The sequence below is a fragment of the Podarcis cretensis genome, assembly GCF_951804945.1.
Source record: "Podarcis cretensis genome assembly, chromosome: 6".
Classification (NCBI taxonomy): domain Eukaryota; kingdom Metazoa; phylum Chordata; class Lepidosauria; order Squamata; family Lacertidae; genus Podarcis; species Podarcis cretensis.
In genome coordinates this window covers 17,806,510-17,824,513 of record NC_137175.1, presented here as the reverse complement: position 1 = coordinate 17,824,513, position 18,004 = coordinate 17,806,510, and the positions used below count along the sequence as shown (strand labels likewise).

Genomic DNA, 18,004 nt, shown 5'->3' with positions numbered 1-18,004 from the left:
TCCAAATGAACTTGGCCCCTCCTTAGCTTCACAACCTATGCTCAACACTCTGCCCACTCTGCCATGCTGCCCTATACACTGAAAAGGATATACCAAGAGCTCTGGCCAAAAGTTTCAATACAAGGAATAATTCCTACTCGAGAGTTGAAAAGAAAAACATGTATATTCTGCTAAGAATAACAGTTTTAAACTAATAGTAAATTTAAACACAACGTATAAGTGCGACAGTTTTAAAATGATAGTAAATTTAAACACAACGTTTAAGTGCAGAAATAATGTAGTTTCAAATATGCAGTGATATAGTATAAAGGTACATAAAATACCAGTATACAACAATTGTTTTATACTAGTCTCAATGGCAGTCAAAAAGAGTCCATATTATATAAAGTCAGAATAAAGAATCAAATAGGGCCAAAAAGAAGTATCCGGAGTATGAATTAGATGTACGACTCAGTAGTGGTGACCAGGACAGGGCCCTGTTTCGGAGTAAATGCCTTCTTCAGCTGGTAATATCAAATAATATGTCAAAATAGATCAAGGTTCTCCAATACCATAAATCATAAATATAATGAAGTATATACATTCTGAAGTGTATTAACGCATATCATGATATTTGGTTCCATACCTCGGTTTTTTAAGGAATATAAATCTGTTGGAAGTCTGTATCATTCAATTCTTTTGTGTTTCTTTTTCAACATGCGTCTAGAAATGAGAATTTGCAAGAGTTATTATTACCAGTCAAATTGTTTGTGAAAAACGGACATCAGATGAGTGTTTTCTCACCTTAGATAAATGAATCCAAATTTTCTTGCGTTTCTCTGGCGTTTTCTATTAGGGAGTGAGATCATGGCCTTATATGTGTGTCTGTGGGGGAGGATAATAATATTATGCCATGCTGCCCCAGTAAGCAAGTAGCAAGTATGTAAATCCTGTAGAGTGTGTGTGTGTTAAAGTAATAGCACAACAATAGGAACAGTGGCGCGGTCTCTGTTGGGAGGTGGTGGACTCTCCTTCCTTGAAGGTTTTTAAGCAGAGGTTGGATGTCCATCTGTCATGGATGCATTGCAGAGGGTGGGACTAGATGACCATTGGGTCCCTTCCACCTCTACAATTCTATGATTCTAGGAGAGAGGGAGACAAAGGTGACGGATTGAAATTTTTAGCTGTGGGCTTTTTTTGTTTATGGTTTTTGGGTTTTTTTGCTCCGGAGGCTGGAAAGAGAGTGTCAGCCCCTTTTGCCTCCCACCACCACCACTCCTGCTTCACAAGGGACGACTTCTCATGCTTTGAAAAGCAACTTGCAATAAGGCATCATCAAAGATGTGTGCTTTGATATACAAAATAGCCCCCCCCCCCCCAAATTAGGGTTTGTCAAATGTAGGCTTCTAAATCTCCCCTCTCTCCCCCTCCCTCCTCTTCTGAGGTTGATTATACCTACCAACTGGAGCCAAAATAACAATGATCCACCCTTTCCCCTCCTCCTCCTTTGTTTTCCTCGGCGCTCATTTCTTCGAAAGCTGCTAACGGTTCCCATGTTGGGCTTCCTGCTCATTGCGCACAGACACATTATCACAAGAACTATGGAGAGGGGTTTTTCCCTGATTGCCATCATTGGTGGGAGGGCACTAGCTGGACAGCCACAGCCACTGCCTTCCTGAGAGAAGTTGGTCAGAGAAAAAGAGAGAAAAAGAGAAAACCCAAGAGAGATGGGGAATAAGTGGTGGGAGCCAGCAAATGGTTAATGGTTTAATACTTTACCAAAAAAAAAAAAAAAAAAAAAAAAAAGAAGAAGAAGAAGTCAAGACAGACTTGTGATTCTTGATGTTAATGAAGGTGTCACACATTGTCTAGAGAAAGTTGTGCCTGGCAATCTTCCTTTTTTCGGATGCCTACACCACTGACATTTCATCTCACATTCAAAGAGCACTACCTTAATGAAATGCATAATTAACATATTCTAATTGTGCTGAGCGCTGTGATGATTTTGACAGAACTCACTTTCCATGTCTAATTTGATGCTAATTTAATCTGTTCCTCTCCCGCTGACATGACCTTTCTTGATTGAGTTTCACTGAGGAAAAAAAAAAGATTTTTGATGGATTGATTTATCAGCATTGCGGAGACAACAAAGGCTCAGGGTTCATGACAGAAAATGGGACGGGGATGGCCCTCTAAGACTGTACGCTCTGAACTTTCTAGCTGTAATGTCCTCTTTCCAGAGACTGCTTGTCTAATCTTCTGATGGAATTTGAGAAATGTGACATCCATATATGGGCTTGATCTCAGCAATAAACACAGTAAATATCTTATTGTGAATCCTTTGAAAGGCAAACTTCAGTTCTCTCTCTCTGCCTCTCTCTCTCTCTCTCTCTCTCTCTCTCTCTGTGTGTGTGTGTGTGTGTGTGTGTTTTCTCTGGGAAACTCCACAGGCAGATGATGAACAAAAAAAACTTGATCGAGTGTTGAGGTAAACTGCCTTAGTGCTCCCTGTATTCCTTGCTTTGGCTGGTGGGTGTACCTAAATGAATCACACTGTGTTAGCTATGCGTAGTCTTTGGTTTGGCATAGCACAACGGGGGTGGCACTGCAGAGCATTTATAGTGTGTACACACACACACATGGCTTTCAGCTAAGCCCCAGTGATTCTGTAAGTACATTGTGGAACTAAGGTGCAGAATTCAGCATCCTGAAAATCTCTTGCCTTTCTGAAAATCCTGCTTTGCAAATGTCCTCCGTCCCCATTCATATATAACCTGTTGGTTTTCAGAATGTCTGCTTCATATTCTCTTAGATTTCAAAAGAAACAGGATCAGCTAATCTTGAACACACTGTGTGCCGTATAATTCCAAATAAACAGGGTTGTGTGTTCTGTAGTTGCGTGTGCTGGTACAGATTTTCATTTGGAGACGTAGAATTCTGATCCCAAGAATTTTAACTTTTCTTTGCATGCTTTGAATAATAAAAAGGTTCTGGACCTCATAGCTGGCATGATATGCCTGAATGTGTGTTGCAGTGCCAGCAATCAGAAAAAAATCTGCAAAGTAATGGGGGGGGGGACCTTATTTTCCATAACTTATCTACATGATTGGGAAAAATCATGTTTTAAAATTCACACCTCACACTGTGTAGCTATTTGTACACCTCCGCTTGTGATGGAAAAATAATGTCTTAATTAACGTCAAATGAAATGACTACCACAAAAGTACAAATCCAGTATCAGAGGTTTGTGAGAAAAGCGTATGCCTACATAGGTGCAAGCTATATATTGATGGGGATAACTTGGTATTCTCTGCTACTCACGTAAATGGATCAGAGGGTAGATTGGAATATAGTCTTGATTATTTCGGTATGAACATATAATATGGACAAAGTAGGGTCCTTGGTGGGTGGTGTTTTTTGCAGACCACTATGGATTTTTGGAGGAATAACCTTTTCTTCCTGGGGGAGAGAAAGAGATCTCCATTGACTTGCATTCGGGAATTGGGGGAGATGGGACTGTTTAAATCCATGTGAAAAACAAACACAATTTTTAATATTTACTTCAACATGCCTCCCCCAAAACACTGTGATTGGAGTGTCCTAGAAAAATAATTAGTTGTGATTAAACCCTAGACCTCTCAGCCAAAATGAAAGATGCTCACACTTTCCTGATCCCCTCCCACTCAAAAACTCGGGGCATTTCCCTTGTCAGTTTTTGGGGTTTTTGAAGGCACCATTTTGGGGGCACACATGTCCCAAGAGTGACTCTGGACTTTAGAATGTTCCTGATTCTCCTCGTAATCTGGAAAGTATTTAGAGCCAATGCATACCCTTAATATTCACTAGTAATGCCTTGAAGTTAAATATGAAGAACTTCCAGACTTCCTTGCAACTCCATAGTGGTCCTCCAAAGTAAAGGATATTCTGGTATAATGTGCGGCGTATGGAGCCTGTTGAATACATACAGGTGCACACCTCCATACACAAATCACCCAAATGCTGTTGTTGTTTAGTCGTTTAGTTGTGTCCGACCCTTCGTGACCCCATGGACCAGAGCACGCCAGGCACTGCTGTCTTCCACTGCCTCCTGCAGTTTGGTCAAACTCATGCTGGTAGCTTCGAGAACACTGTCCAACCATCTCGTCCTCTGTCGTCCCCTTCTCCTTGTGCCCTTCATCTTTCCCAACACCAGGGTCTTTTCCAGGGAGTCTTCTCTTCTCATGAGGTGGCCAAAGTACTGGAGCCTCAGCTTCACGATCTGTCCTTCCAGTGAGCACTCAGGGCTGATTTCCTGAAGAATGGATAGGTTTGATCTTCTTGCAGTCCATGGGACTCTCAAGGGTCTCCTCCAGCACCATAATTCAAAAGCATCAATTCTTCGGTGATCAGCCCTCTTTACAGTCCAGCTCTCACTTCCATACATCACTACTGGGAAAACCATAGCTTTAACTATACGGACCTTTGTTGGCAAGGTGATGTCTCTGCTTTTTAAGATGCTGTCTAGATTTATCATTACCTAGCTGTAAAATTCAGCACAGGGTAAAAAGGAAATGGTACACCACACAGCGCATAGTTCAACTATGGAACTCATTCCTGTGATGGTCACCAACCTGGAAGGCTTTAAAAGAGGATTAAGACAAATTCATGGAGGATAAAGCTATCAATCGCTCCTAGCCATATAAGGACTGTGTACCACTTCCAATTCTGATGGCAATATGCCTCTGAATACCACTTGCTGGAAATCATATGGTTTTTCTTGTGGGCTTCCAGCAAACATCTGGCTGGCCATTGTGAGAAAAGAATGCCGGACTAGATGGAACTCTATCCAAAGCCAGCAGAGCTCCTCTTATTTTTTTAAGTTATTTATCTGTTTAAGGAAAATTATATACCGCTTGATAGTAAGAAATCCTCAAAGCGGAAAAGAAGTTAAAATTAAAATTATCATATGTTATTCAGATCTCCAGTATTAGTTTCACCCTAACATTCTCCTTGAGAGCCCCTAGGCTGAAACAATTTTTGTGGCATGGAAATATGCCCTAAATTTGTTAAATCTTTAGGGCAGAACTGCACTTAACAAGCAACATGGGACTGCCACCGGATGCATCATCATCATGTCAAGTTCTTCCTATCACATCCACAAAGTGTAGGACGACCTACTATGTTGTGATATCATGACAGGTAACACTATTGTGCACAACGTGTGATTCCGTTCTGACTTTGTGAATGTGAAGAAGAGGCGTTGTCTTTATCACCCTTTTTATATATTTAATGTGGGGTTTTAGTTTGTTTGGCTCAGATGCAGGCTACGCACTTTCATTCAGAAGTGGGCACAAGGTGATTAGGTGCAAAACAACAACCACCCTACAAAACAAAAATTCAACTGATCAGATTTGCATCCCATCTAATTTGTCCCAAAGGGTTTAGTTGCTGGGTAGGCCCGGCCAGATGGGCGGGGTATAAGTAATAAATTATTATTATTATTATTATTATTATTATTATTATTATTATTACATGGGGCTCAATCCACTCAATCCTACTATGCACTTCCCTTTGAAATAAACAGGGACAACAATTTATATTTATTATATATTACTTCCACAATCTTTCTACAGCAGTTTGCATAATCAGCTATAAAATACAAAACAAGAGTACTGAGAACAAAACAAAAACAATCAGAAGGAAAGAAAGTTTTGTTTAAAGTGTTTGTTTGTTTGTTTGTTTGTTTGTGTGTTGCTTTTCTGTGATGGTACGCACCATTATGGAACATCATTTTTTGCTGCCCATGGCTGAAACACCTGGTACTTATCAATATAATAAGTACCGTCACTTCATTTTTCACACACACACACACACACCAGTAAATAAAGACGAGCAGTTTATCATAAAATCACAGCAGGCAGGCAACAGTTCACAGTAGGCAGACAACAGGAAAGCTCAATCTAAAATTTAATCTAAAATTAAATGAAAGATGCTTACAATCCTATGCATGCCTGCTCAGAAGTAAATCCCACTGAGTTAAACAGGACTCGAGAGGAGTCTATAGGAGTGCAGCTTTAGGATGCAATCCAAGCCCCACTGGAAAGCAAGCTGAGGAAGAAAAGGCTTAAGCGCTGTTCTGCCAGCAGAAATGGTACAAGATGTCTGCTGCCAAAAGACCTTCTGCAGGCTGGAGGAAATCTCCACCAGTGTCAGTGTTCTCCCATTAATGTTCCACAAGTGGAGAATGGTGCACGTATTCAAATCCTTCCATTCTTCTCACGCCCACAGAGACGATGCAGTCCTTCATTAAACATAGTCTAGGGTTGGTGTAAATAATTTCCCCTACTATAGCCAGTGAGAAGAATGCATCTTATCACCTCCTTCACTGCCCACAACAAACAGCAGAGGAATGGATGGTACCTGCCTAATATTTAATGGGAGTAGCTGCCGCCACACAAAATATCATGCAGAAGGGACCTCCTGCTAAGATGGAAGCTGTCCAAAATTCAGTGACTGACTGGGATGAGATGATCTTTCAGATATCCTGGTCTGAAGCTGTATGGGGCTTTGGTAATTCCAGTGCCTCGAACCCAGCTCAGCAACTAATTGACAGTGAGTGCAATTCTTTCAGCAGCAGGATAACTCAGGGGCAATAGTCTGTCCCAGCTGATGCATTTTGGACTAACTCCAGCTTCTGAACCAGCCTCAAGGGCAGCCCCACACAGAGCACGTTGCAGTAGTCCAATCTGGATGTTACTAACGCATATGTGACTACAGTCAGTCTGTCCTGGCCCAATCCTGTTTTACCAGCTGAATAATTGAATCTGTTGTAAAAATGAATAATTGAATCTGTTGATAATTCATAATTCATAATTGAATCTGTTGTAAAAATGGCGAAAGCCTGTCTGGGAGGATATTCCATTAAATGAGGAGCCACCACCAAAAAGGTTCCTCTCTCTGCTGACACAGACCTCTGCCAGTCTGGACATTTGGAGGAAGACCTATTACATAGATTGCATATCCTGTTTCATACATGGTGTTTCAGCCTCATAGAAATGAACATGTACAACAGAATTCTTGTGTGTGCATGAGAGTTTTCATGGGGCTCTGGATTGAGATGGATTATGGTGGTGTCATGTCAAGAAGATCTATCTAGGGCATTTTCTTCAGTGCCCATGCAGTTGATTACAGCTATTTTCCTGTTGCAGCCCAATTAGAATGATGAGGATTGGAGCCAAATTTGCAGTCGTGCTTGTTCATCAAATGTTCTTTTTTCATTAGAACAATTCACTTCAGTGAAATCCTGGGCACTTTCGATAAGACAGCAAGCAAGAAATAAAGCTGTTAGGAAATGACTCGCTCATAAGTTCCAGCAATAATTTTTGGCCTTAGTATATCACTCGGTGTTTTTCATTGTCATCCGAAAATGAAAATGTATCATTTCACTTGTTGTCCCATTAGAAGAGAAGCAAGACGTGCCAGTCTTTGTGGCTGATAGACAAATTGCAGCAGAATAAATGTGAGAACTTCTGATCCTTCTGGATTCACAGAGGTTGGAAGTAAGCGTGTACGTAATAGTATTTCAAGCAAATGGCTATTAATTTGAATGATTGAATATTCAGCAAGGAGCTTTTTCTTATCAAGGTTTCCGCAGAAGGGAAAGTGAAAATTAGTAGAGGAAATGCTGAGTGTAAACAAAACTTGAAAGTAACAAGCTAGGAAAGTTTGCTAGGAAAACTGACCAAGTTGCTAATGCTTGAGGCAATAAAATCAACAGCATATTCCCAGTTCATCAAGAACATGACTATTTATATTTATTATTATTATTTTTGTGGAACAGAAGAGCATAACTCCCTCCCCCTTCCCAGTTTCTATCAGATGAGCAGTAAGCAGGAGGGGTAGCCTTTAATTCCATTGGGGTGCAGGGTTGAGTAAAAAAAAAAAAAGGTAAAGGACCCCTGACAGTTAAGTCCAGTTGCAGACGACTCTGGGTTTGCAGCACTCATCTCGCTTTACAGGCTGAGGGAGCCGGCATTTGTCCGCAGACAGATTTTCTGGGTCATGTGGCATGCATGACTAAGCCGCTTCTGGCAAAACCAGAGCAGCGCAGGGAAACGTTGTTTACCTTCCCACCAGAGCAGTACCTATTTATCTACAGTGGTACCTCGGGTTACATACACTTCAGGTTAGATACGCTTCAGGTTACAGACTCCGCTAACCCAAAAATAGTACCTCAGTTTAAGAACTTTGCTTCAGGATGAGAACAGAAATTGTGCTCCGGCGGTGCGGTGGCAGCAGGAGGCCCCAATAGCTAAAGTGGTGCTTCAGGTTAAGAACAGTTTCAGGTTAAGAACGGACCTCCAGAACGAATTAAGTACTTAACCCGAGGTACCACTGTACTTGCACTTTGACATGCTTTCAAACTGCTAGGTTGGCAGGAGCTGGGACAGAGCAACAGGAGCTTACCCCGTTGCGGGGATTCGAACCGCCAACCTTCCGACTGGCAAGCCCTAGGCTCATTGGTTTAGACCACAGCGCCACCCGCTCTCTGCTTGGCCCAGCAGTGAGCCATGGTTCATGTTAAAGCATACACAGCAGCATACAGACAGGACAAGTCTATGTGTGGCCCCCACCCAAATCCAGGCCCTGACATCCCGAAGTACAAGAACACCCAATGTGCCATCTGTTGATCAGACAAAGACAGAATGCTCGGCTCAAAATATTTATTCCAGGCTAAGACAATCCACATAATTAACATGACCTGCCAATTGCAGAAGGTGAAATGGGCTTTGAAGCCCCAATATGCACAGACAAAGGGAGGTAACTGATGGGCCTCTTCTTCCTCCTCCTCCTCCTCCTCTTCCTCCTCCTCCTTCTCTATTCAACTTATACACTGACCTATACCCAGAGGTCTCAGGGTAGTTCACAAGAAAGACCACAACATATAAAATGAAACCAAAAGCAATCACCCAATAACACCCCCCCCCAAAAAAAGCCACTTTCTAAAAGGGTGTTGGATGTCAGTAAGATCAGCCAAAGGCCTGGTTAAAAAGGAATGTTTTTGCCTGTCGCCTAAAGGTGTATAATGAAGGCACCAGGCGAACTTCCCTGGGGAGAGCATTCCACAGACAGGGAGCCACCACAAAGAAGGCCTGTTCTCGTGTTGCCACCCTCTGGACCTCTCGAGGAGGAGGCACACAAAGGAGGGCCTCAGAAGATGATCTCAGGGACCAGGTGGGTTCATATGGGAAGAGGCGGTCCTTCAGCCCCTGTGGAACATGCTGGTTTCAGTGAAATGCTCCTTTCTTAGAAAGTGTGCAGTCTGAAGTTTCAGCTCTAAAAATTAACACCCAGTGAAAGGGGGGGGGGGAGAGAGAGAGAGAGAGAGAGAAGTCAACAACAATGCCTCTTTTTGTTACTTTCCAAAGAATTCCTTCCCACCCCCAGTGTAATTATTCACCTAACTGTTTCCAGGATATGCTGACTCCTATCTCTGTTTCTTTCTGTATACGAAGAAGCTTTCAGAAGACTCATATATTATACACAGAGAGAGAGACAGAGAGAGAAAGATGTGCATTAAAAAGAAGAAAGAAAACCAGAGCTTGTTAGAGGTTATCCCTAATGATAATTCATTGATGGAAATAATAAAAGCCAGACCTGTACCAAACAAAAGAGTTCGTTCATGTTTAGCTTACGAGACGCGTATGTCGAAAGCATCTCTTTTGAAGCAAAGATGCGCAGAGCCACATTCACCGCCGTGACACAAAAAATAAAGCAAAATTCCAAAAACCGATGAGCCAGCATATCTCCAGAAACGTAATACTCTTTTGCTTGTCTTAGAGATCTGCATGTCTTTGAAGGGTTTTAAATAGGAACGCTCTATTTCAAGATTGTCAACCAGCTCGAGAGATCTTTGCTTTGTTTTAAGTCAATTAAGCCCAGCAATCCTAGGCGCACCCACTTGAAAGAAGGGACTGATTTACATGTTTGCGTCTGAGGCTTGCAAACCTGTTCTCGGGGCCAACGATCAATGCAATGGGGGCAGTAATGTTTAAATGGCTTTGTGGACAGAGAACCTCAAGCCTGGGAGCCCATTGCAGACCTGCAGACTTCTCTGCCTGGCTCTTGGGACTCTTTCCAGACCACACACCTTTCCCTGCCGCACCTTTTCTCCAGGAAGCACAATCTTTCACAAATCCTGCTTAGCACCTTCTTTGAGTGTGTTTGCCTAGCTGGAATATCATACCCGGCCAGTGGCCTAGAAAAAAAAAATGGGGCATCCAGCTTTTTCTTCTGTAATTTTGGGCTGAACATTTTTTCGGGCATGGCACCCAAAAACACACGTTTTGGAGCACCGTACAAGATTGTTTCCACAAAAAGCATTTTTTCCCGGGCAGCGATCTTGCACAGCACCCCAAAATATATGTTTTTGAATGCTATGCCAGAAGGGGGGGAAACACACTTTTTTGGATCACATGACTCATGTGCAGCACTGGAAGATGGTGTCCTGGTTTGGGGCCGCTTTATATCGGGAGGTATGGAATATGTCCTTGAACCTGCCTGTATGGAGGACAGAGAAGGGTGTGTGAGAGGGTGTTGACACTAGACCACTTTACTGAAGCTAAATTTGCATTCATTGCTCCATCCACTGTTCCCTCTGGCTCTGCCCACCACTGGTATGTTGCCCAGAAGGGAATGCTGCCCTCAGGTTAAAAAAACATCCCCATACCTGCTTCATGGAATGCATTGGTTCAAACGCATGGAGTGTCTGAGGACAAATGTAGAGACTAGTGAAGAGCCTCTCACTATTCAGGGCCTCTTTCCCCTTGTTTTCTGTTTACTTCACCTAACATATTTTTCGCTCTATAAGACGCACTTTTCCCCTCCTAAAAAGTAAAGGGAAATGTGTGTGCGTCTTATGGAGCGAATGCAGGCAGAAGGCTCTGCTCAGTGCTCCCTTTAAAGAGCCGCATGGAGCGTATGTGCGGCTCTTGGGGGCTTTTCCCCGAGGAAGGAGAAGCGCTGCCTGGCGATTCCTGGCTAATGGGACAGCCACGCGCAGCCTCTCCCGGGCAGTGGGATGTAGGCTCCCCCTGCCCAGGAGAGGCTGCACGCGGCTATCCCATAAGCCAGGACAGCAAGCAGGATCGCTGCACAGTGATCCCGCTTGCTGTCCTGGCTTCTGGCTTAGTCGCGCAAAGCCTCTTGAGGGCAGAGGGAGCCTTCATCCCACTGCCCTGAAGAGGCTTCGCGCAGCTATCCCAGAAGCCAGAACAGCAAGAGGCTATCCCAGAAGCCAGATAACTCTTGCTGTTCTGGCTTCTGGGATTCAGAATACTTTTTTTCTTCTTTTTCTCCTCCAAAAGCTAGGTGCGTCTTATGGTCTGGTGCGTCTTATAAAGCAAAAAATACGGTATTCACGATTTCCTTTAATGAAACAAATACTGAGGTTCTCACAGGAGCCAAGCCAGTGCCTTTGGGAAGGAGGCAAGCAAGAGCCCTCTCCTGCCATTTCCATCCACTGATATTTAGAAGCATTACTGCCTCCCAGCTATGGAGTCAGAGCTTAGCCCTTATGACTTGTAGCTGCTGAGAAGACTTTGATGCCATGAATTTCCCTCATCTTTATTATTTTTATTTTTTTAATATAATTTTTATTAGTTTTTTTTAACATATCATTTTCAACAGTAATTAAACATACTTTTACATCTTATTCAAATTTTTGACTTCCATCAATCCTGTCTGAAAATTTTCCAATCTAATCTCTCAGTATGCATTTCTTATCTTCCCTATTACATTTCCAACTCATAACCAATATCTCTATCTTTTTCTACTTTGTAACACTTCGTATATTTCTCCTTACAAAGCTTCTTGTAGTCCTACTAGCGTAATTTGTTGATTACAGTTGCTCTTCAAATAATTCATATACTTCTTCCAATCTTCTGTAAATCTCTGGTCCCACAGGTTTCGAATCCTTCCTGTCATTTTGTCCAATTCTGCATAGTCCATTAATTTTGTCTGCCATTCTTCTTTCATCGGAATTTCTTCTTGTTTCCATTTCTGGGCTAACAATACTCTTGCCTGCCTCATCTTCTTTTAAAGTCATCCAGGCTGCCGGCCATCACTGTCTCCTGTGAGAGCACAGTTTAACATCTGCTGTGTGGGGAAAGTACTTTCTCTCATCTGGGAGAAAAGCTTTTCTCTTTCTGGTTTCTCCATGGCATGCATAATATTATATGATTCTATTACATTTGCACCTACTTGCCTTTTCTCTAAACTAAGAAGCCCTAAATGCTACAACATGCCCTCCAACATTCCTCCACCAAAAATGGGGATGTGGGGATGTCCACAGCCACTCTGGGAGGCTTCCAACCTATATAAAAACATAATAAAACATTAAACATTTTTTAAAAAATCTTCCCTATACAGGGCTGCCTTCAGATGAATTCTAAAAGTTATTTAGTTACTTATCTCCTTTGCTCAGGGGTTCCATAGCTCCATTCCTGTCAACATTTCTCTGGTGAAAATAGGGATGTCCTAAGGAAAAGAGGGACATTCCAGGATCAAATCAGAAACAGGGGTGGCTTCTGTAAATCCAGGAATGTCCCTGGAAAACAGGGACACTTGGAGAGTCAGCTGCGAGAGAGAGAGAGAGAGAGAGAGAGAGAGAGAGAGAGAGATGTTGCAGCTTCATCTCTCTACTGCTATTTATAATCATTCTGAATCTCTTCATATGCAGAGCCCTATATGGCTCTGATCATCTTTTACCTTTACCTCAACCCAGTGCCATTCCAGTCTCACTTTGCAACTGGAAGGAACTGAAGCTGAGAGAAAGTGACCCCCTAGCACCTGACTATGCCCCAGACACTATCTGCTAGTCAAGAGTAGCTCTAGTTAGACTGGCCACTTGCTGCTAGTGCAGGCAACCTCTTCTAACAAGGCTGCCTGCTGCTCTCCTCTGCTTTTCTGGCAGGGATTTATTCAATTTGTGCAGCTGGGCAAAATAGACACGAACGAAATTGACCCTCCGTCGAGCTATGCAAGGCTTTGCCTCCTCTCACCAAGATCAGTGCCCTAGAATTGGAGGCACCGCTGTGTTTACTGGCCCCTTCATAACACTGTCAACCGACGGCAAGTTGGTAAAAAGAGAAGTCACCCTTCAGGCTGTCAGAATCTTCTGCACTGTTGCACTCCCCCCCAGATGATATGCTAACTCTGCTACCATTTTGCTGGCAAGTTTGAGTTGAGAGGATGGGTCAAGCAGGGATGACACTACCCCAGTTGCCTGTATCCTTTGGGAGGGAGGAACAGAGTTTTGCATTCTTTCGTTCAATTTTTCACTGTGAAACATAGGAGGGGGGGTTCTCTTGCCCTCCCCGCTTTATTTTGTTTCTTTCAGTGTGAAGGACAATTTTATCAAAGTTCTTTCTTCATCAAGTGCATTTAGATTTTCTGGTCCTTGTTTTGCTTTGTCTCTCCTTTATCTCCATCTTATCCGTGCCAACATTTAAAAGTCCTACTGATACCAACAGGTGAGCTAAGCCCAAGCTGTTTAATTTTAGGTGGTTGATGCTCTTTTTAAACATTTTGGTTGGCTTTTGATAGCCAGGGATACAATATGTGTTTCAGTCATTGAAGGGTTGTGTCCAGTCTTATTTCTGGAGCTTGTCCCACCACTTTTGCCCTGGGAAACCCACCATTTATCGTTTAATCAGAACAAATGTCATTCAATTTTTCCTGTGGATTGGTGTTTGTTCCGATTCAGGAGTAAACAGTGGGTTTTCCCTGGCAAAGTGGTGGGACAAGTGGCAAACCTCTTGGGTCTCTTCTTTCTAGACACAAGACAAGCCGAAGTGTGGACAAGCCCTATCAGAATACCATAGGTCCATTAATTTCAACTGAGTGGACCTTTGCTGAATCAACCCTAAGGGTTTAAAATATGTACATCCATACATGCATCAGTTTACTTGTATGCCACCTTCCCAGAAGCAACGGCCATGCTCAAGGTGGCTCACAACATGAAAAGAAAATACATAATTACAAGCAAAGCAAAAGCAGTCATAAGCTATCAATAAAACATCAAAAGGGACACCACCAAATTGAATGATTTCCACAACATAAGATCTAGCATAAATATGCAACATAATTAATATCAATAACAGTAACAATATTGCCCCAACAACAACAACAACAAAAGCCTAAACACCTCAGTCCAAGAGTCTGTTCAGCAGCCTCAGTTTTTGTAGTTGGAGTCAGTCCAGGTGGGAAAAGGCCTGCAAGACAGAGAGCAACTTTTCCAGGACACTGTGTTTAAGGATTAAAAACCTATGTTTCAATTTGTTAAGGGTTTAAAATTGATGCTATAATTGTTTAAGTGCTTGAAATATATACTCCAATTGTTTATGGATTTAAAATGTATGAGGGTTTAAAAATCCATGTTTCAATAAATATAACTACGGGGAGTTAAGATCTGAAACCTTTGGGGTGGGGTGGGTTAAAAATCCAAAAGCTCCATTCATGAGGAAATTTGAGTGTGCAGTCCCCACTGAAATGAACGAGAACAGGATCAAATCACAGCGGGGAGACGCACAGCTCAACAGAGCACATGCTTTGCTTGCGTATGGTTCCATGTTCACCCATTTCCATCCCAGGTTGAACCCATGACATCTTCTGTTGAAAATAACAAGGCTCGAAAAGACATTGGACGGCCATTGTCACTCAATACTCAGGTAGATGGGCTTGGATTCTGACTAGGGATGAGGGACAGTTTTTAATGAGAACCTGCCTAATACATGAACCAAACCACAACACGTTTCAAAATCTGTACTTCTCCAAATTTGCACCGTGCCAATTGACATTTCATCCATCCTTCTCTTCCCCCCCCCCCCTAAGCAACAGCAAGCACAGAGGCCCTCTCCTACCTAATGAACTGCTTCTGAAAACATTTGAACCAAAATCTGCATAACCTCCAAAATTTGCACTTCTCTACATTTTACAGTGTGGGTCTCTGACAAAAAAAATGCACAGTTTAGGGGAAAGAATGTGTTTTATTAGGGGGAAATGCTTGCCAAAATGCATGCATTGGGAAATTGGGCATATGAAATGTGTAACGGAGCTTTTGCAGCTGAATTTATTGGTGGATTTGTTTGGCCCACACAAACATAGACATTAAAAAATAAAATAAACTAGCTCATTCGCTCCTCCACATGCAGCTGCTGGGTGACCTTGGGCCAGTCACACTTCTCGGAAGTCTCTCAGCCCCACTCACCTCACAGAGTGTTTGCTGTGGGGGAGGAAGGGAAAGGAAAATGTTAGCCGCTTTGAGACTCCTTGGGTAGTGATAAAGCGGGATATCAAATCCAAACTCCTCTTCTTCTTCTTCTTCATTCTTTCATTCTCGGGAAAGCTAACAAAGAGACGTGCAGAACAAAGTGAGACAGGAATTTCATTCACCCCAAATGTCTAAGATGTATGAATAATTGGGATGAAGTAGAGTTGCTTTTTCCTCCCATGCTGGTTTTCTCCCAGTTTTTTTGTACTAAGACGGAAGAAGCCAATTAAAGAATATAATATAATTATACATTTTTTAAAAAATAATAATAAATGATCACATTTTTACACTCATATATGATTAAACACTATTAATTGTTTTGTAAAGAATTTATACATGAAAAGGAATTGCCTACCTGTGATTCAATCCATTACCCTTCCTAGAAGTTAAACAACAAAATCTGACACCACATACAATTTCCATCTGTCTAAATGTTGGTCTACACACACACTGGATATTTTGCCTTTTTCTCCAAGATTGTCTATTTCCATACTAATTTCATAACAGATACAGGGAGGGGCGGATATTGTTCCTTTAGAATCTAACTTTTGTCTGATATTTTATTCATTGTACCCACCTTCTTAAACTCTTTTTGTAATTGATATTACATTTCAATATCAATTGAAATATAGAAATTATTAAATTTCTATATTTCATTAATTTCATAATTATTTTTCATCATAATTTTACCTTTGAGAGACTTGATTCTTGCAACTGCAAATAAGTAGAGAACTTTATGTGCCCCCTCGCCCAGCTTGTCCGGAGTTTTAGGCTGGGTTGGCATCAGTATGCCGATGACACCCAACTCTATCTGTTGATGGATGGCCATCCTGACTTGGCCCCAGACACACTGACCAGATGTCTGGAAGCTGTGGCTGGATGGTTACGTGGGAGCCGGTTGAAGTTAAATCCTTCGAAGACAGAGGTCCTCTGGCTGGGACGGGGCGATATGGGATTGAGGGGGCAACTCCCATCTCTTGCGGGGGGGGGGGGGACAATTAGTGCCAGCATCGTCCGTTAAGAGTTTGGGTGTAATCTTCGATACCTCCCTCTCTATGGAGGCGCAGTTTACAGCTATAACAAAGGTGGCATTTTTTCATCTCCGCCAAGCTAAGCAGTTGGCTCTTTATCTCTCTCGCCCTGACCTAGCCACTGTGATCCATGCGACGGTCACCTCCAGACTGGATTATTGTAACTCGCTCTACGTGGGGCTGCCCTTGAGACTGACCCAGAAACTCCAGCGGGTGCAGAATGCCGCGGCGAGACTCCTTATGGGGTTTTCACTGCGAGATCATATTCATCCGGTACTATACCAGCTGCACTGGCTCCCGGTGGAGTACAGGATCAGGTTTAAGGTGCTGGTTTTAACCTTTAAAGCCCTATATGGCCTAGGACCCTCGTACCTATGGGACCGCCTCTCCTGGTATGTCCCACAGAGAAATTTACGGTCTGCAAATAAAAAACATCCTGAAAATCCCAGGCCACAGAGAGGTTAGGCTGGCCTCAACTAGAGCCAGGGCTTTCTTGGCCACGGCTCCAATCTGGTGGAACGCTCTGTCACAAGAGACTAGGGCCCTGCGGGACCTGACATCTTTCCGCACGGCCTGCAAGACAGAGCTGTTCCACCAGGCCTTTGGTCAGGGCGCAGCCTGACCCCCTCCTCTGGCAATCTGCACAGAATTTTGCTTAATGGTTGCCATCAATTTGATTTTAATTAATTTTATAATGAATGTTTTTAGAATGTTGGATTATTTTGATTGTTGTTAGCCGCCCTGAGCCCAGCTTCGGCTGGGGAGGGCGGGATATAAATAAAATTTATTATTATTATTATATTATTAACTGAGTATTGTTTTTCCACTCAGTTAAACAAAAATTAACAAACATACCACTGGATCTCATTCTGATTCTCTATTGTATACATTTCCTCAACTGAGTATAAACCATCTTCCACTTCTCCAGGAACTGCAAGGGGTTGCAGTGCCACACATGTTAATATATTTTAGCTAAGTTCATTGGAGATTAAGGGTGTTCTTTTCCTATCTGATTGTGTAAAAATATATGAGTTGAGCATACCAGAGGGCTGACCCTACCATTAGACAGAATGAAGCTACTGCTTCAGGCAGCTGATTTTGTGTGTCATGAAAGGGCAGAACACTGTTGGTTGTGGAATTCATTTTTATTATATTTTTGCTGCCACAAAGGAGGAGAGGTGCTTGTGTGTTGTGATTTGTTTTTTCTTTGTGCCTCAGGTACCAAAATAACTTGGGTTCTATGCACCTTGAGAAGGAAGGAAGCATTTTCTGCTCTGCCTTAGGCAGCAAAATGCCTTGAGACGTTCTTGCATAGTGGAAGACAGTGGACTGGAAAAACAGACTGAACAATATTGGATTTGGTCCCAAAGAACAGCTATGCCCCAAGGATGCTCCAGTGTTAGCCAACTCCTATTTAAAAAACCCATCTCTTTCCACATTCCATGTCACACAGCAAAGGCTGTCTGACATAGGGGAAATTATGAGAGCCAGTTAGAGAGGCTCCCTGGGTCTGAGGTTGCCTACCACTGTCCTAAACACTACACTTCGCATATTGTTCATGGGAATTGTAATCCCTTCCCTTCCCACTGATTTCAAATTCTGGAGTAATATGCTGAATTCAGAAGGCTTGCAAGCAAAATTGCATAGCATGGTTCAAGTAAAAATAGAAATGTGTCCTGAATAC

The 18,004-nt window shown here is 42.6% G+C and overlaps 1 protein-coding gene and 1 long non-coding RNA gene across 3 annotated transcripts in view; one reads left to right on the top strand and one right to left on the bottom strand.

Annotated features, from left to right (window-relative positions):
- The window catches only part of TSHZ2 (teashirt zinc finger homeobox 2), a 341,580-nt gene that overhangs the window by 285,394 nt on the left and 38,182 nt on the right, over nt 1-18,004 (top strand). The gene's annotated exons all lie outside the window — the stretch shown is intronic.
- Nucleotides 179-856, bottom strand: LOC307218421. Its single transcript, XR_013839961.1, has 3 exons — nt 784-856; nt 626-702; nt 179-503 (listed from the first exon to the last, which is right to left on the bottom strand). It is a non-coding gene; the product is annotated as an uncharacterized lncRNA (long non-coding RNA).